The sequence below is a fragment of the Oryx dammah genome, unplaced genomic scaffold (genome assembly GCF_014754425.2).
Source record: "Oryx dammah isolate SB20612 unplaced genomic scaffold, SCBI_Odam_1.1 HiC_scaffold_27, whole genome shotgun sequence".
In the NCBI taxonomy this organism is placed as follows: Eukaryota; Metazoa; Chordata; class Mammalia; order Artiodactyla; family Bovidae; genus Oryx; species Oryx dammah.
Window position 1 is genome coordinate 133,791,718 of NW_024070211.1, and position 20,522 is coordinate 133,812,239.

General features: G+C 41.4%; 1 pseudogene; it reads left to right on the forward strand.

Annotated features, from left to right (window-relative positions):
- The first annotated feature begins 15,833 nt into the window (after positions 1-15,833).
- LOC120854066 lies at positions 15,834-16,337 on the forward strand (annotated as a pseudogene).
- The last annotated feature ends 4,185 nt before the right edge of the window (positions 16,338-20,522 follow it).

A 20,522-nucleotide genomic window follows, 5' to 3' on the forward strand; every position in this document is an offset into this window, starting at 1 on the left:
AAAAGGCAGAGGAACCAGAGATCAAATTACCAACATCTGCTGGATCATGGAAAAAGCAACAGAGTTCCAGAAAAACATCTATTTCTGCTTTATTGACTATGCCAAAGCCTTTGACTGTGTGGATCACAATAAACTGTGGAAAATTCTGAAAGAGGTAGGAATATCAGACCACCTGATCTGCCCCTTGAGAAACCTATATGCAGGTCAGGAAGCAACATCTAGAACTGGACATGGAACAACAGACTGGTTCCAAATAGGAAAAGGAGTACGTCAAGGCTGCATGTTGTTACCCTGCTTATTTAACTTATATGCAGAGTACATCATGAGAAATGCTGGGCTGGAGGAAGCACAAGCTGGAATCAAGATTGCTGCAAGAAATATCAATAATCTCAGATATGCAGATGATACTACCCTTGTGGCAGAAAGTGAAGAAGAACTAAAGAGCCTCTTGATGCAAGTGAAAGTGGAGAGTGAAAAAGTTGGCTTAAAGCTCAACATTCAGAAAACGAAGATCATGGCATCTGGTCCCATCACTTCATGGGAAATAGATGGGGAAACAGTGGAAACAGTGGCTGACTTTATTTTTATGGGCTCCAAAATCACTGCAGATGGTTTCTGCAGCCATGAAATTAAAAGACACTTACTCCTTAGAAGGGAAGTTATGCCCAACCTAGACAGCATATTAAAAAGCAGAGACATTATTTTGCCAACAAAGGTCTATCTAGTCAAGGCTATGGTTTTTCTAGTAGTCATGTATGGATATGAGAGTTGGACTATAAAGGAAGCTGAGCACTGAAGAATTGATGCTTTTGCATTGTGGTGTTGGAGAAGATTCTTGAGAGTCCCTTGGACTGCAAGGAAATCCAAGCAGGCCATCCTAAAGGAGATCAGTCCTGAATATTCATTGGTAGGACTGAGTTGAAGCTGAAACTCCAATACTTTGGCCACCTGATGTGAAGAGCTGACTCATTTGAAAAGACTCTGATGCTGGGAAAGACCGAGGGCAGGAGGAGAGGGGACGACAGAGGATGAGATGGCTGGATGGCATCACCAACTCGATGGACATGGATTTGAGTGAACTCCAGGAGTTGGTGATGGACAGGGAGGCCTGGAGTGCTGCAGTTCATGGGGTCACAAAGAGTCAGACACTACTGAGTGACTGAACTGAACTGAAACCTCTATAGCACAGTTGCCCTTCTGCAGGTTCTCATCACAAGCCCCCAACAGTACATGTGGACAGCTGAACTGAGTACTTACTGAGTAAAAAATCCTGGCACAGCTTCCACCATGTAAACAACTTCATTCTTAGATCAAGATAAGTGGATTGGAAATCATAACAAGCCACCACAGAACATGGGGCGACTGGAGTTCACAGGGAGTGATCCTCTGGCTCACTATATACATAAGATATATATATATATATATAAATAGATAACTATACATATATATATACACACACACACACACACACATATATATATATATATATATATATATATATATATAATAGATAGCTATGCATATAAAGTGGAAAAGTGGAAGTGTGCTCAGTTGTGTCCGACTCTTTGCGACCCCATGGAATTTTAGCCTACCAGGCTCCTCTGTCCATAGGATTTTCCAGGCAACAGTACTGGAGTGGTTTGCCATTTCCTTCTCCATATAAAGTAGATGACTAATAAGGACCCACTGTATAGCACAGGGAACTCTATTCAATACTTCTTAATGGCCTATATGGGAAAAGAATCTGAAAAGAATGGAGATGCATATATATGTAGCTGATTCACTTTGCTGTAGAGAAGAAACTGATAGTACATTTTAAATCAACTACACTCCAATAAAAATTAATTTAAAAAATAAATAAATAAAGGCAAAGGGTGACCCTGGTCTGGTGCCAGGGTGACAACAACCATCAGCAACCAGAGTTCCCAGGTAGAGTCCCATTCAGACTGTCTCCATCAAAACAGTTCCTTGACTCCTGAGTTTGGAAAGTAAGGTGAGGCTCTTGTGTCTGCTGAGGTCTGGGACCCTGGCAGGCCCAGATCTGTGAGTCCAGCCTGTATATTGCCCACAGGTGGCCCAGGAGGGCACCCAGTCCTGTGCACCTGCCCCGAGCTCTCTGGAACCTGCCTGGCCTGTCCAGTCCAGCTATGGTCTGTGGGGTCAGAAACCATGTGGTCACATCTGGGAGTCATCCTGAGGTGAGACCACCCACTGCTGTTGCACCCATCTCATCCTTATCTTGGGAGGCTAGACACAGGCAGAATCAAGCTCCCCATTGTCCTATACAATTTGGGGTCATGGTCTCCAGTAGGCAAGTCCTCAGATGAGCTCTTTAACATTCTTGTTTGGTTCCCTTAGTTGCTTCTGGTTCCCGTGACATCAGGAAGGTCCTGGAATGTGTGGTCAAGTCTTAGTTGTCACCATTTCTACTTTCTCCTGAGATTCCCTCTGTTGGTCTCTCTTCCCACCTCCTTGCTGGTGTCCAGCTGCATCCCCACTCTAGTACAATGAGTAGGAGGTTCAACAAGCCTCTTCTAGGGCACTGAGGTATAGTCCAGCCAAGCTCTTGTGAATGCATTTCCTTCCAGTGTGTGAATGCTAACTCGATTCAGTCACATCTGACTCTTTGAGACCCCATGGTCTATAGCCTGCCAGGTTTCTCTGTCCATGGGATTCTGCAGTGGGTTGCCATTTCCATCTCCATAATTCTAATCCCTACGTGACATTAATTCTTCTAGAATACTTTCTTTTGGTTGGGTGTTCTGCTTATGAAATATGTATTTTAAAACAGAATGATTGGAAGAAATCCAATTTTATTGCATAGAGTCATACAGTTTACTTTTTGAGTGGAATTTTTTTTTTTTCCTGCCTTCACTTTTATCTAATTTCTTCTAGAAAATCAGTATCATACAGTGGCCTTTAACACAGTATAAGGAAGAGTGTATTTTTATTTTTTTAATGAAAGTACTGAGGCTGAAAGTGTTTGTATAACAAATGGGGTTGACCATCACCCAGCAGAACAGATCTCTCTTTTTGTAAGAGATTTTATTTGATTACTCTAGTTTATTCATGGAGATAATGCAGAAGTGAGAGAAATTCTAGAATGTTGTGCTTTAGAGTGTCATCTACTTTCACTAGGAAGAATGCAAAATGTTTCCCACTATGTGCCCTGGAAGCTTCTGGGCTTCTCTGCTTCAGGACAGCCATGCCAGGGTAACACAGCACCGATGGTGAGTCCTGGAGCATGAAATGTCGCTGCAGTGGTCTCAGCAACTATGGATGTTCAACATTAGATGTTCTGAAACACCTGCCTCTGCAGTGTGCTTGGAATTTCTGGTGTTCTAGAACTATTTTCACATTCTTAAATGAAATTAATTTATCACACACATATTTAACAATCTTATTTTTAAAAGAGAGATGGAAACTGGGACCTCACTGTTTTAGTTTAAATTTTCCTAGTGACTAGAGAGGGTGAGAATTTTCATAGGATTATTAACCATGTGTTAGTCCTGCTGGAAACACTTGTCCATTTTTCAAATGCATTTATTGACTTTTTCTTGTCATTTTAAGAACTTTGAGGGAACTGGGTCCCAGCACAACAGGAAGTCTTCTTATAAGTAGAAGATATATTAGATAGAATAACAGCCCCACAGATGTCCAGGCCCTACACCCTGGAACCAGTGATAAGTTACGTGGTGACCCGGTGGACTGCAGCCTACCAGGCTCCTCTGTCCATGTGATTTCCAAAGCAAGAATATTGGAGTGGGTTGCCATTTTCTTCTCCACGGGATCTTCCTGACCCAGGGATCAAGCCTGTGTATCCTGCATTGCAGGGGAACTCTTTACCACTGAGCCACCTAGGAAGCCCCTGTAAGAGTTAGACTTGGGCAAATATTTCTATCTTTGAAGACGGATCAAGGAATGCAAGAGCCCTCTAAAAGCTGGGAAGGGCAAGAAAACTGATTCTCCCCTACACCTGCCCAAAGAGAAGCAGCCCAGTGAGACCCATGACATACTTCTGACTGCCAGAACTGTGAGATAATAAACTTATGTTGTTTTAAACCACTAAATTTATGTAATTTGTTACAACAGAGAAATGAAGCTAATATGGAGGATCTGGGTGTGCATGTGTGTGTGTGTTAAGTCACTTCAGTCATGTCTGACTCTTTACGACTCCATGAACTGTACCCCACCAAGCTCCTCTGTGGAATTCTCTGGGTAAGAATACTAGAGGGGATTGCCATGCCCTCCTCCAGGGGGTCTTCCTGACCCAGGGATCAGACTGAAGGAGAAGTTGGGCTCTGATGTGGTAATGACAAAGGCCTCAGCCAGTCCTACAGGGAACTCTGCTGCTAAGACAGCTGTGTGGAGCCTGACAAGCAGGGAAAGCCTTGACAGCCCTGTACAATTATTGGGAGCAGACACCCCTTGGGAGGTGCTACAGAAAAGTGTCACCCTGAACCATTCCCAGCTGCAGGGAGAATAAAGCTTCTGTCCTGAAGAGGAATCTCCTGCAACACCCACTGCACCATAACTAGGAAAATTTGACAGAAATGTCCCATTGCAAATTTTATGTCACCTTTGGGACTCAGAAGTCAATTACACTTCATAAAAGAAATATTAAACCACAAGTACTTAGCAGCTAGTCTGGCTTCCCTGGTGGCTCAGACAGTAAAGAACACACCCACAATGTAGGACACCTGGGTTCAGTCCCTGGGTTGGGAAGATCTCTTGGAGAAGGGCATGGTAACCCACTCCAATATTCTTGCCTGAAGAATCCCATGGACAGAGGAGCCTGGTGTGCTACAGTCCATGGAGTTGCAAAGAGTCAGACATGACTGAGGGACTAAGCACAGCACACAGCACATTTAGCAGCTGTGTCAGCTTGGACATGTTATTTTTCCTCTCTGTGCCTCCATTTCCTCCCATCTAAAATGAGGATAATAATACTACCTGCCTCTTAAAATTGCTTTGAGGAATAAAAAATATATTAATACCTTTAAGGCATTTAAAAAAAAATCTTGTCAGTTGGTAAATCCTCTTTACTATTTTCCTGGGCTACTTGGGCCTTTCAAAACAATGCTTCTAAACTTTCAAATGCTTATTCTTGTCAAATGTGTACATTGTGTTATGAGCACATGGGATTTTCCAGGCAAGAGTACTGGAGTGGGTTGCCATTGCCTTCTCCAAACACTACTTACTGCAAACTAACTCTCATATCTGGAGGTGAACCATACTTGTATGAGAGTTAGTAAACACTACTTACTGCAAACTAACTCTCATACAAGTATGGTTCACCTCCAGATATATAGAGGTTGAGATGAATGAAATAAGGAATTCCCCGGCACATCGTGATGCTAAAAAGGTCCCTTAGCAATGACCACCATTGATATTTACACAACTTCTGAAGCTAATTGTTAATCTCTGTATTCCACTATGCTGTCTTTGGAATTTCTGCCCAAAATGACAGTACCAATGGAAAGTAACCAGCTCCCAGTTCAGAACCTCAGTCTCTGCAGCTCCTGCTAACCGGCTCCTCACTCAGCCTCTCAGCATGCTCGTCTTGCAGTGAAATGCTCACCCGCCATTTTGAAAGAGAAATTTCAGATTGTTGTCCTTCTTTTGGTCCTGATGCTTCCCACCCATAGTGAGATGAAGAATTTATTGATAAAGTGAATCCAAACATTTTTTTCTTCCTCTAAGTTTTCCTTTTAGCTGAATGGAAGAAGAGAGAGAGAAAGTGGGCAGGTTATATTTAAGTAGCGATCGATCAAGTTTCAGAGAAGTACTTTTCATTGCTTAAAAGCTGCTCCAGGCAAGGGCTGAGAGCAAGTCAATTTCCTGGGATTTATGATGCCGTATAAAACCTATAGTTGCACATCATGGTTTAATAACTTAATTTTATTTCAGGAAGATATTGTGCATGGTTGGGGAGCTGAAGGCTCACCCCCATGATGAAACAGAAGGGTGGCCCTTCCTGGGAACCTGCCCCCTACAGCTGTATCATCTATCTCTGCCTAGCTGGAAATGAAAGCTGCCCTAGAAGAAATGAAACAAAATAGACTGATGATTATTTTTATCCCCCCCCCCACCATGTTTCACTCTCAACAACACTTGAATTAAAACATTTTCTATGCCTTCCATATCTTAATAAAAAGTTGATTCATTGATTATGTTGATATAGTCTCTTGATATACAGAATCTCTAAATTTGGGGGTCCAGCATCAATACTGGAGAAGGCAATGGCAACCCATTCCAGTACTCTTGCATGGAAGATCCCATGGATGGAGGAACCTGGTGGGCTGCAGTCCATGGGGTCGCAAAGAGTCGAACACGACTGAGCGACTTCACTTTCACTTTTCACTTTCATGTATTGGAGCAGAAAATGGCAACCCACTCCAGTGTTCTTGCCTGGAGAATCCCAGGGATGGGGGAGCCTGGTGGGCTGCCGTCTATGGGGTCCCACAGAGTCGAACACGACTGAAGCGACTTAGCAGCAGCAGCAGCAGTGCCAATATTCGTGTTTCAGTGGGTTGCTGAAGCTACATGACCATGAAGAATTCACTTGAACTTTCTGAGCTTTAGTTTCCTCCTCTGTGTCATCTGAGGAATAATCTCCTACCGGTCTTCCTCCCTGAGTTTGTTAGCGCAGTAATTCCCACAAATATTTCGTAGGTATAACTGAGCAGCACATACAAAAGACATCAACACCACCTCTAGTGGGCAGCTGCTGCAATGGCCCTTATGATACCTGCCTCGTTATATTCATGTTCTTATGTAATAGCCTCCCCTTGAGTGTAGACTGGACCTAGTGACCCACTTCTAACAAACAGAATAAGGTGGCTGTATTAGTTTCCTAGGGCTGCTGTAACAAAATGCCACAAATAATTGAGTTAAAACTATAGAAATTTATTCTTTCATATTTCTGGAGGCTGGGAGTTCTAAATCTAGGTGTCAGCAGGGCCACACTCTAAAGGCCTAGGGAAGGATGCTTCTTTGTCCCTCCCTATCTTCTAGTGGTTGCCAATAATCTTTGGCATTTCTAGGCTTTTATATGCTTCAGTCCAATCTCTGTCTCCATTGTAATAAAGGGCATAAAGAGCTTTTGTTGTTGTTATTCTGTGCTTTTCCCTTCTCTGCTTTTGTTTTCCTTATTTTTTTTATGAGCTATTTGAACTACACTTTGAACTTTATTTTCATTTATCTCCAGTATCATATAGTATATCTCTTTGTGTAGCTCTTTTCATAGTTGTTCTAGATGTTTCATTCTTTGTGTATAACTTACCAAAGTCTGTTGGTGTTAACAGTACTTTACTAGTTTTAGTGGAGGGTAGAAACTTTATCTCTCCTTCTGTCCCATCACTTTCCCCATTTATGATACAATTGTCTTAGACAATTTATCTGTATACAGTGATAATCACATTAACAGTGATACACTTTTGGCATTCATTATCAGTAATAATTTAGGAAACTAAAACAAAATAGGAAATCTATTGCATTTACCCAGTTTTGCTCTTGCCACATATCTGATGCTCTAGATTCCTTCTTTTATTGTTTCCTTTCTGTTTGCAGTACTTCCTTTATCCAATCTGTAAGGTTCAGTCTGTTAATGGCAATTTATTTTAGCTCTTTTCAGTTGTAAATGTCTTTATTTCCCCCTCATTCTTGCAGGGTAGTTTTATTGGATCTTAGAAATCACACTTGAGATATTGTGTCTCTTCCTTTGTCCTTGCTGGTTTCAGATGAGAAGTCCTCTGCAGTTCAATTTGTTTCTCTATGGATTCTTTCAAGATTTGTTTCATTGTCTTTAGTTTTAAGAAACTAAACTATGATTTGTTTGGTATAGATTTATTTTGATTTATCTTATTTGGGTTTTTCTCAGTTTTATGAATCTATAGGTTTATGGGTTTTGCCAGACTGGGACGTTACAGTCTTTATTTCTTTGAATATCTTTTCAGCTTCACTCTCTTTCTCTTCTTCTTCTGGAACTTCAGCAAAACAGACATTACATCTTCAGTAATAGTCTCATAGTTTTCTGAGGTTCTGTGCATTTTTTAAAAGTAGATAGCCCCAATAGAAATAATCTCTGTTGTTCTGTTTGGGCAATTTCTACTGTTTTACCTCCAAATTCACTGATTCATTCTTTCTGTCCAATTCATTTTGCTTTTGCTGTTATAAACATCCAGTGAAATTTTTTTTTTTTAATTTCTGCCATTGTAAATATTTTTTGTTGTTGTTTAGTCACTAAGTCATGTCCAACTCTTAGCAGTCCCATGGACAACAGCAGGCCAGGCTTCCCTGTCCTTCCCCATTTCCTAGAGTTTGCTCAAACTCATGTCCATTGAGTCAGTGACACCATCCAACTATCTCATCCTCTGTCACTCTCTTCTCCTCCTGCCCTCAGTCTTTCACAGCATCAAGATCTTTCCCAATGAGTCAACTCTTTGCATCCAGTAGCCAAGCTATTATACTATTATGCCATTCTAAATTTCCATTGGTTCTTTTTATATCTTCTATTTCTTTGCTGGGATTTTTCTATTTCTTAGCTGAGATTGTCTGCTTTTTCACTTGTTTCAAAATTGTTTAAATAGCTGGTTGAAGCATTTTTATGATGGCTTTGCAGTATTTCTTATGTCACTTGCGTGTTAAGTTTCTTGGTTATCTTTTTTTCATTCAGTTTGAGATCCTTTGACTGTGTGGATTACAACAAACTGTGGAAAATTCATCGAGAGATAGGAATACCAGACCACCTGACCTTCCTCTTGAGAAATCTGTATGCAGGTCAGGAAGCAACTAACTGGACATGGAACAATAGGCTGGTTCCAAGTTGGGAAAGGAGTATGTCAAGGCTATATATTGTCACCCTACTTATTTAACTTACATGCAGAGTACAATCATGTGAAATGCTGGGCTGAATGAAGCACAAGGTGTAATCAAGATTGCCAGGAGAAATATCAATAGCCTCAGATATGAACATGACATTACCCTTATGGCAGAAAGTAAAGAAGAAATAAAGAACTTCTTGAGGAGAGTGAAAGAGGAGAGTGAAAAAGTTGGCTTAAAATTCAACATTCAGAAAACTAAGATTGTGGCATCCAGTCCCATCACTTCATGACAAATGGATGGGGAAACAATGAGAAACTTTATTTTGTTGGGCTCCAAAGTAACCAGACAGTGACTGCAGCCATGAAATTAAAAGACACTTGCTCCTAGAAAGAAAAGCTATGACAAACATAGACAGTATATTAAAAAGCAGAGATATTCCTTTGCCAACAAAAGTCTATCTAGTCAAAGCTATGGTTTTTCCAGTAGTCATGTATGGATGTGAGAGTTGGACTATAAAGAAAGCTGAAAGCCAAAGAATTGATGCTTTTGAACTGTGGTGTTGGAGAAGACTCTTGAGAGTCCCTTGGACTGCAAGGAGATCCAACTAGTCCATCCTAAAGGAGATTATTCCTGGGTGTTCATTGGAAGGACTGATGCTGAAGCTCAAACTCCAATACTCTGGCCACCTGATGCGAAGAGCTGACATTTGAAAAGACTCTGATGCTGGGAAAGATTGGAGGCAGGAGGAGAGGGGATGACAGAGGATGAGATGGTTGGATGGCATTACTGACTCAATGGACATGAGTTTGAGCAAGCTCCAGGAGTTGGTGATGGACAGGGAAGCCTGGTATGCTGCAGTCCATGGGGCCACAAAGAGTCAGACACCACTGAGTGACTGACGTCTAACTCTTGAGTTTTTTTTTTTAATTTTAGGGATGGCAAGAGATTAAAATACAGACATTTTGGAGCATATATTATTTATAAATTAATTAATTTATTAATTGATTTAATAATATTTAATTTTATTAAAATAAAATTATTTTAAATTTTGTTTAAATCATGTTTCAGGCATTCTCCTTTTGAGTTGAGTCTGGTGGTAGGACTTCCCCACTAGTGCCAGGTGGGGGTTTATGTCTAGGTCCTCAATTTGACCTCCACTGACAGCTGGGGGATGAAGGATCACGTGATTCTGTTGATAATGTTGTGAGTTCAGGCACCCCACTTGGCCTCTACTGTACCACACATTCTCAAGGTGGGAGAGGTGCCTTGTTTCTCCCTGAAACCAAAAAGGTAGGGGTTGGCCTTGTTGCCACCGGGTGATTGTGAAAATCCTGACTGTCCACTAGGCCTCCCCTGATAACATCTCAACATGGGTTTATTGCAGCCTGGCAAGAGAGGAAGTCCAGGATTCCCACTTGGCTTTTTCTGGTACTCGGGAGTGGGGGAAAGTTTTCTCTGTAGTATTTGGCTAGAGTGGATCAGTTATTATATAAAAGTTTTCCATCTTGCTAGACTGTAACTTTCCTGGTTTCTTGGGTGATGAAAGCAAGACTTTCTTGGGGCCATTTTATCTGTGTTCATTGGTGTTTCTGAGATGCCAGCTACTTCAGTTACAAGTCTGGGATGTATGGGGCAAAGTAAAATTCAGGTAATTTGAGAGTGTCAGTTCCTAGGCAGGTTGATAAGAAGTCTGTGGGTCCCTGAGGAGAGAGGGGACTGGTGTTCTGGAGGAGGAGATAGGGGTCTGGAATTCTCAAGGCGGAGGAAAGGACAAACATTTTGTTTGTTTGTTTGTTCTACATTCCTTAGTCTTAGTCACATAAAACGGTTTTTTCTTTAAGCCCAGAACTGATGATTACACAACAAACAACTCAGTTTAAACTCTGTACTAGGGTTTATATAACAACAATGTATCCTGCCTGGGGACATTTTCTCCTTCCTGAAAACCTTCTGACTAATCCTGATATCTTAGCATGTATATTATGGGAGTGGGTCTGGTAGGATTTTCTATTGTTAAGTTCTAATCCTATTATCCTAAAATGTAAATTGTGGGAACTGGGTTTGGTAAAATTTTTACAACCTTGAGAAGTTATTTTGATTTATTGTAATAACTAATTTTAAAAGTATATAATTCCCTTTCTAAAGACTAGCAAGTGGGGCACTTTCTGCCCCCCTTCTGATGTCTATGTCAGAAGACTTCTCTCTATCCCTTTTCACTGTAATAAAACTTCTGCCACACAAGAGCTCTGAGTGGTCAAGCCTGGTCTCTGGTCCTGAAGCTAAATCTTCTTTGGAGATCATGAATCTGACATCATTCACTGTAAGCTATCAAATTCATCTTTATATTTTTCATGGGTCATGAGGTCCCTATCTGATATTCAATTTTCTCTCCACCTTTCAGAGTCTCCTTCTATTTTTTAAATATATAATATTCTGAGATTTTCATTGAACTCAGAATAAGGAAACAGGAAATTTACATATACTCAATCTTCTAGGAAACCAAAGTCCCTCCTTCCAAAATGTTTTTGTGCAAAACTAGTCCTGTTCAAATATAAAGATTTGTTCTTTACTATAAAGTATTTGAGATGATTTCAAATTTTTCAGCAAAATAGCACTCTCCCTCCATATATATATATTTATCTATATATATATATATATATATATAAATGTGAAAGTGAAATTTGCTCAGTCGTGCCTGACGTTTTGCAACCCCATGGACAGTAGGAAGTCAAGAAACACCTGGAGTAACATGCAAATTTGGCCTTGGAATACAGAATGAAGCAGGACAAAGGCTAATAGAGTTTTGCCAAGAGAACACACTGGTCATAACAAACACCCTCTTCCAACAACACAAGAGGAGACTCTACACATGGACATCATCAGAAGGTCAACACTGAAATCACATTGATTATATTCTTTGCAGCCAAAGACGGAGGAGCTCTATACAGTCAGCAAAAGCAAGACTGGGAGCTGACTGTGGCTCAGATCATGAACTCTTTATTACCAAATTCAGACTCAAATTGAAGAAAGTAGGGAAAACCGCTAGACCATTCAGGTATGACCTAAATCAAATCCCTTATGATTATACAGTGGAAGTGAGAAATAGATTTAAGGGCCTAGATCTGATAGGTAGAGTGCCTGATGAACTATGGAATGAGGTTCGTGACATTGTACAGGAGACAGGGATCAAGACCATCCCCATGGAAAAGAAATGCAAAAAAGCAAAATGGCTGTCTGCAGAGGCCTTAAAAATAGCTGTGAAAAGAAGAGAAATGAAAAGCAAAGAAGAAAAGGAAAGATATAAGCATCTGAATGCAGAGTTCCAAAGAATAGCAAGAAGAGATAAGAAAGTCTTCCTCAGCTATCAGTGCAAAGAAATAGAGAAAAACAACAGAATGGGAAAGACTAGAGATCTCTTCCAGAAAATTAGAGATACCAATGGAACATTTCATGCAAAGATGGGCTCGATATGGGCAGAAATGGTATGGACCTAAAAGAAACAGAAGATATAAGAAGAGGTGGCAAGAATGCACAGAAGAACTGTACAAAAGAGATCTTCACGACCCAGATAATCACGATGGCGTGATCACTCATCTAGAGCCAGACATCCTGGAATGTGAAGTCAAGCGGGCTTTAGAAAGCATCACTATGAACAAAGCTAGTGGAGGTGATGGAATTCCAGTGGAGCTATTTGAAATCCTGAAAGATGATGCTGTGAAAATGCTGCACTCAATATGCCAGCAAATTTGGAAAACTCAGCAGTGGCCACAGGACTGGGAAAGGTCAGTTTTCATTCCAATCCCACATCTCACACACTAGTAAAGTAGTGCTCAGAATTCTCCAAGCCAGGCTTCAGCAATATGTGAACCGTGAAATTCCAGATGTTCAAGCTGGTTTTAGAAAAGGCAGAGGAACCAGAGATTAAATTGCCAACATCAGCTGGATCATCAAAAAGCAAGAAAGTTCCAGAAAAACATATTTCTGCTTTATTGATATGCCAAAGCCTTTGAATCTGTGCATCACAATAAACTGTGGAAAATTTTGAAAGAGATGGAAAGACCAGACCACCTGACCTGCCTCTTGAGAAACCTATATTCAGGTCAGGAAGCAACAGTTAGAACTGGACATGGAACAACAGACTGGTTGCAAATAGGAAAAGGAGTACGTCAATGCTGCATACTGTCAGCCAGCTTATTTAACTTATATGCAGAGTACATCATGAGAAATGCTGTGCTGGAAGAAGCAGAATCTGGAATCAAGATTGCCGGGAGAAATATCAATAACCTTAGATATGTGGATGACAGCACCCTTATGGCAGAAAGTGAAGAGGAACTAAAAACCCTCTTGATGAAAGTGAAAGAGGAGAGTGAAAAAGTTGCATTAAAGCTTAACATTCAGAAAACTAAGATCATGGCATCTGGTCCCATCACTTTATGGCAAATAGATGGGGAAACAGTGTCAGACTTTAAAAATCACTGCAGATGGTGATTGCAGCCATGAAATTAAAAGACGCTTACTCCTTGGAAGGAAAGTTATGACCAACCTAGATAGCATCTGTAACAGTAAAATAATTAGCTTAATCAAAACTGAATATTTTACATTGAATTGGGGTACTTTACAAGCCCAAAATATGTGACCTTGGCTTGGTGGCAGAGAAAATAGAAGACCCATATATTGCAGCGGCAGAAAATTTGATCAAACCTCTGGCTCTCCACAACTCAGAAGGCAGGTCGAATTGTTGGTGAGCCCATGGCAATTCATGCCTGCTGGGTCACTTCAGTTGTGTCAACTCTTTATGACCCTATCAATTGTAGCCCATCAGGCTCCCTGTCCAGGAGATTTTCCAGGCAAGAATACTTGAGTGGGTTGCCATGCTCTCCTCCCGGTGATCTTCCTGACCCAGGGATTGAACCCACATCTCTTATGTCTCCTGCATTGGCAGATGGGTTCTTTAGCATTAGCATCACCCACCTGGGAAGCTCTGCTCTAAGTAAGGGTGTAGGAAATAAACTGTGCTGCTTTTACTTTCTGCTTTTAGCAAAATGCTATAAAGAAGGTATAAGCTCTGGGTAGAATTGGTATGTTTGCAAACAAAAATGAGAGGGAATAAAGAAGATTCAGAAATTTGGGGATTCAAACTTTTAGAATATGGGTTCTATGCCACCAAAAATTAAAGATAAGATTGAGAGAAGTTTGCTAAGGAATGTACTCCTTCAACTTATTTCTAAGGCAAAGATCAGATGTGTGCAGCTTACATCCATGCCCTGTGTTTCTGACAAACTCAAGGTTAAGAGAGAAGGACAGGGGGTGAGGAAGTAAAACAAAAAACCAAATCTGGGTTGGAACTATGCCTAGGAAAGAATTTTGTTCATGTTTTGAGGCACATAGAACTGACTAGAGACAAATAGATGAGAGATCCTCTAAGTTGTAAGATTTATGTTGCCAAAGAGATCATGAACCCAGCCCAAAGAGCAACCTTTCAATGTTGGAGCCTTAGAAGACCTCTTATTATGGTATTATTATGTCCCTTTTCCATCACTGGGTATCTAAAGGGCCTGAAAGGGAAGCAGATAGATTGTATTGTTAATCTACAGGTGGCTGGGATGCCGGGATCCCACACTCCAGATCTGATAGAGGGCACTGGGCATCCTTTCCTCCAGGGAGTTGGATATAGCAATGGCATAGCCCAGAGAAATTCTTTTTCCTAAAAGAAAATCACATTCACTTTGTCTTCAAAGGTGGAATGCTACCAGAGGGTAAACTGCCGCAGACTTCTGGCTATTCATCCAATTCATGCCTTTGTTTTCATGAGCCTGGATTAGACCAAATGCCCCATTTTCCCTTGAAGGGAGGACAGCCATGTGACCAAGTTCTAGCCAGTGGGATGCAAGCAACCACGATCTGCTAAAAAAAAAAAAAAAATTACCCATACTTGATGCCCCAAATTTGCATATTGATGGGAAGGAGCACAGTGGCCTTGGAAATTGTATATTGATGAAGAAAATGTAGGGAAGAAGCTTTGCTGTTGGGGGAAAGCTGCATGTTTATTGTGAGCACCTGTGTGGGGTTTCATATTGGCTACACATGAACTTCCATTGAGTTCAGCCACTAAGATCAGTGGTCTGCATGTTATAGCAGCTCATGCTACCTGATACCAACATAGATGTGCTGATAAGGAGAGTATGGAATAGTGTACACAGTAGGAACCTATTTTATAATTTTAGAAAGCACAGGTATGGAGATTCCTTTAAAAACTAGGAATAAATCTACCATGTGACCCAGCAATTCCACTGCTGGGCATATACCCTTGAGAAGACCACAACTCTAAAATATACACATATGCCTATATTCATTGCATCACTATTTACAATAGCCAGGACCTGGAAGCAACCTAAGTGTTCATCAGCAGATGAATGGATAAAGAAGATGCAGTACATTTATACCATGGAATATTACTCAACCATACAAAAGAACAAATTTAAGTCAGTTTTAGTGAGGTGGATGAACCTAGAGCATGTTATACAGAGTGAAGTAATTCAGAAAGAGAAAAACAAATATTATATATTAATGCATGTATATGGAATCTAGAAAAAAGTATTGATGAACCTATTTTCAGGGAAGGAAGCAGATGTAGAAAACAGATTTGTGGACACAATGGGGTAAAGAGAAAGTGGTATGAATGGAGAAAGTAGTATCTACATATATACACTAAAATGTGGAAAATAGCTGGTGAGAAGTAGCTATATAATACAGTGAGCCCAGCCTGGAGCTCTGTGATGACCTAGAGGGGAGGGATGGGAGGAAGGGAGGGAGACTCAAGAATGGTAGAATAGATGTATAATCATGGTTGATTCGCATTGTTGTATGGCAGAAACTGATGTAACATTGTAAAGCAATTTTCCTCCAATTAAAAAATAAACTTCTAAAAAAGCACAAGTGAAACAGGTCCAGCATTGCTGGGCTGGCTACTTCTGCACTTTTGCTTTCCTGCCCAGCCAGCGTCTACGATGACTGCCACTCTCCAGCCCTACCTGAGTGTGGAGCAGGCCATGCTGCAGGCTGCCCTCTACTTGGAGGATTTCTCCTCTCAGATAGTGGAACAACACAAGCCAGAAGTGGAAGTCAGAAGTAGCGAAGAGCTCATTCTACAACCCATGGCCATCAGCAGGGCTGAGAAGGAAAAGATTCTGATGGAATGCTCCATCAACTCTGTCAGGGTCAGCATTGCTGTGAAACAGGCTGATGAAACAGAGATGATTCTATGTCACAAGTTCATGCACCTCATCATGATGCGAACAGAGAACTTCTTTATCCTCTGAAGGAAACCAGTGGAGGGGTATGACATCAGCTTTCTGTTCACCAACTTCCACACAGAGCAGACATATAAACACAACTTTGTGGACTTTGTGATCCCCTTCATGGAAGAAATTGACAAGGAGATCAGTGAGTTGAAGCCGTTGGTCAATGCTTGTGAGCGCTTTGTGGCGGAGGAGTTCCTCAAGAATGTTTAAACTATCTGGCTGGATCTCATGGCCTTACCCCTCAGACTCCCCCATGTCTCTGCAAAGGCATCCTGGAGTTAACTTCCCAGAGTGCAGAGATGGCGGTAGCAGAGCAGAGCTGGGTTGGGGTGGGCATTAGATGCAGGAGGTGGGTGTTGTGCTTGCTCGCTGGGCCACAAAACAGCAGTGGACCTACTCTGAGGCCACATGTGCCTGGTCAGGCTTGCTTCTGATGGGCTGGGCCAGGACAGATCATTCTTCTTAACATCTTGAAACATAAAACTGTGCTTGTAGGAGACTGCAACCTTTTTGTCTTTTTTTTTTTTTTTTTTTTAAGAAACAAATGATCTCCATCTCCAGTGACTGTGACAGGTTGGTCCCAGTGATTGTACCTTATTGTTTGCTGTGGGTCTGCGAGGGCCTGGGGCCAGAAGGCGACTACTGTTCCTCCCCAGAGCCACCCCAGGTGGGAATGGAGGGAGGTTTCAGACTTGCGTTCCTCTCCCTCATCCTCCTGTCTCCTTGGGCCCAGTAGAAGTGGTAGGGACCCTCTGCCAGCTTCCTGAGCTTTGCCTGCAGTTGGCCACCCAGCACTGGCTGGGGACAAAGGCTGAACTGGTGACCTCCAGACATGCCTAGGAGCTGGGACCTAAAAGCTAGGCTGTCTTTGGCCCCAGGGGTTGCTTCTTGCCCTCCCAGCTGAGAGGGGGTGCTGATTCACCTTGTCTGTCAGAGCAGTGCCTGTGCTAGACGTGGAGAGGAGATTCCTCCAGAGCATCCCTACCAGGGCCTCCTGCCTGCTCTGGTTCCTCTGCTCCCATGGTCGCTGTATCTCTTCTTATTCTGGTGGATCCTCCCTCCCCTTATTAAAGTCTCTTTTTGCCCCTCCAGGGCTGCATGAATAATAATAACTTTTTAAAAAGCACAAGTATGTGAAAGATGTTTTCTGGAAGAAACTATGGACAGTGGGGACAGAGACTTCCTGTTATAAGTAGACAGGAGATCTTTATTTTTCCTTTTGTGATCTACATCAATTTGACATTTTAAATATGTACCTATACAGATTCCATAAAAGTTATAAAAATATGCTTCTTTCTGAGACATAATCTTTTGCATGTTTGAAACTTTTATAAGATAACATAAAAATTTAATTAAAAAAAATTTTTTAAGAAATATTGGGTATTATTTGTGCTGTTTCCAGAGAAATAAGGATTAATGGAAAAGATGCAAAGAGAAACTTGTGAACTCAGTGTGAATTTATTTCTTGGGAACAATATGTCTTGGGAACAAAAGTATTTTGCCCCACAAAAAGCTGTGTGCTGTCAGCCAAAGGGGAGGGATGCATATCAAGGAGCCTAAGAGGATTTCTCACACTGAGGAGGACATTAGACAAAGCGGTGGCTGGCAGCTTGTTTCATTGAATGGTAATAGTTACTGACAGCCTATTTCATAAACTGAGGAAGCTTTTCAAGATCTGAAGCAGAGTCCTGGGTGCCCCCGGCACCTGTGGTACCTCCCAATGGCCCCAAGAATAAAGGAATCTGTATTTGTGGCACCAGTAACCCTTAACCGTGCCCTGTCACTGTTCACAGACAAGCAGTTCTGTCATCCAAGTTCACAGCCTTCACCAGTTGGCAGCACGTGATGGTCTGTAAAGGGCCCAACTCGTGATTCTCATCAATGGTCATGACTGCAGGCTCTTCACTCTCAGCCACAGGTTCCCTAGCACCCTCCTCTTCTGCAGCCTTCAGGGGCATGGTACAGAGCAGGACACAAGAGCTGGCCTGGGAGGTTAGCACAGGAGGGCAGCCGGCACTGGATGGAGGGTGGCAGGGATGAGCTGTCCACATGGAAGCAGAATAAAGAGGACAGATTTGGATTCCCTTGACAGCATAGGCCACTTTAAGACAGTGATGGGGCAGAAAAACATTTAACCCTGGAATTGGGATAATAAAAGAAGAAATTCTGGATTGCCCTATAACTGGAACACTAATCGGTCACTAATTCCCAGGAAATGGGATTTACACACAGCCCTCAACTGTATAGCCTGCTTAATTTTTTGCATATAAGAATGATTTAATAGCCAGGACATGGAAGCAACCTAGATGTCCATCAGCAGATGAATGGATAAGAAAGCTGTGGTACATATACACAATGGAGTATTACTCAGCCATTAAAAAGAATACATTTGAATCAGTTCTAATGAGGTGGATGAAACTGGAGCCAATTATACAGTGTGAAGTAAGCCAGAAAGAAAAACACCAATATGGTATACTAACACATATATATGGAATTTAGAAAGATGGTAATGATAACCCTATATGTGAGACAGCAAAAGAGACACAGATGTATAGAACAGACTTTTGGACTCTGTGGGAGAGAGAGAGGATGGGATGGTTTGGAAGAATGGCATTGAAACATGTATAATATCTTGTAAGAAATGAATCGCCAGTCTATGTTTGATGCAGGATACAGGATGCTTGGGGCTGTTGCACTGGGATGACCCAAAGAGATGGTATAGGGAGGGAGGTGCGAGGAGGGTTCAGGATTGGGAACTCATGTACACCTGTGGTGGATTCATGTTGATGTATGGCAAAACCAATACAGTATTGTAAACTAAAATAAAGTAAAAGAAAAGAAAAAAGAAAAAAATAACGTATTGGGATAGTTTTCAATTTTTTTAAATAATAGCTGCAGATAATACAATATACTATATCAAAGTTAATTTCCTGATTTTGATCATTGTATTATGGTTACATAAGAGACTACTCTTGTTTTTATTAAATAAACACCAAAGTTTTTATGGATTAAAAAAAAAGAGTAGTGATATATGGATTAAACATAGCAATTTATTCATTCATTCCAAAAGCATTTTTAGGGGGTTGCTACCTCCTATGTACCAGGGATAACACTGTTGTTGTTGTTCAGTCACTAAATCATGTCTGATGCTTTACAACCCCATGAACTGCAGCATGCCAGGCTTCTCTGGTATAGTCCACCATCTGATGGCAGAGGAAGGAAGTAACTATCGCCAGTGACATCCAGAGTTCTGAGGTAGCCCTAAGGACTTGACTTCCTGTGTTACATAGCAACTTCTCACCAGCTATCTATTTTGCATGGTAGTGATATATGTCGATGCTACCTTCTACATTCATCCCACTCTTTCCTGCCTCCACTGTGTCCACAAATCCATGCTCTACATCTGCATATCCATTTCTTCCCTGCAAATGGGTTCATCAATACCATTTTTGTAGATTCCATATATATATACATTAATATGCAATATTTGTTTTTCTCTTTCTAACTTACCTCACTCTGTATAATAGGCTGTAGATTGAGGGTCCTGAAGGCTACACCCGATCTCACTGAATCCCAGTGTCAGTGACATGGGCTTCATGTATTAGAACCTCTCAAGGAATAACAGTGGGGTTTCTGGACACCACAGACCACATAACTATTGCACCTCATTTTTGAGGGCCATGATGGACACACCAGATAGTCAGGACCATACATAGGGGTACCTTCTGCTAGTATCTCCATGATGCACTGGATTCTGATTCAGTGCAGGAATCAAACTGATTCCTGAATCAATTTACAGGCTCACTGAGGAGACAAGACTAATTGAGATGAAGCAGCTAGAAGGAAAGTGCCTCAGAAAGCATAGAAATGACTGTAATAATGGTCCCATCTGGCTCTGAGTCAAAAATAGAGTGGCATGAAAGAATGAATGAGGGGACAATGACACGTAGAGCTGTGCATGATCCAGTTTTTCAATGACAGAAGCATGGTGGCAGCACGCCTGATATGAGCGATGTCGGGTACTGCATGCACATAGGGATCACTGTCAGTGAAGGACACTGGGTACCCCTCCTAATGCCTGGGACTTAAGAGAAGATATGTAGTGAAAGAAAAGGATCACCATCCTTGGGACTGCCTCAAATAACCAGCATCACAAACGTTCCATTATCTAGTGTCATTGTTGTTTGGGGAACTCTGGAAATTTGCCTCATCTTTACATTTTCATCTAAATATGTGGTAGGGTTAGACACAGGTGTACTTTCAATTAACGTGCAAGAGATCTTTTTTCACTTCCTTGTTTCAAGGACAGTGTTTGTTGGTTTTATTTGGAGACCATTGGGGAAAGTTTTAAAATGCTATCACATAACATAGAGACCGTTTCATAAGAAATTCCCC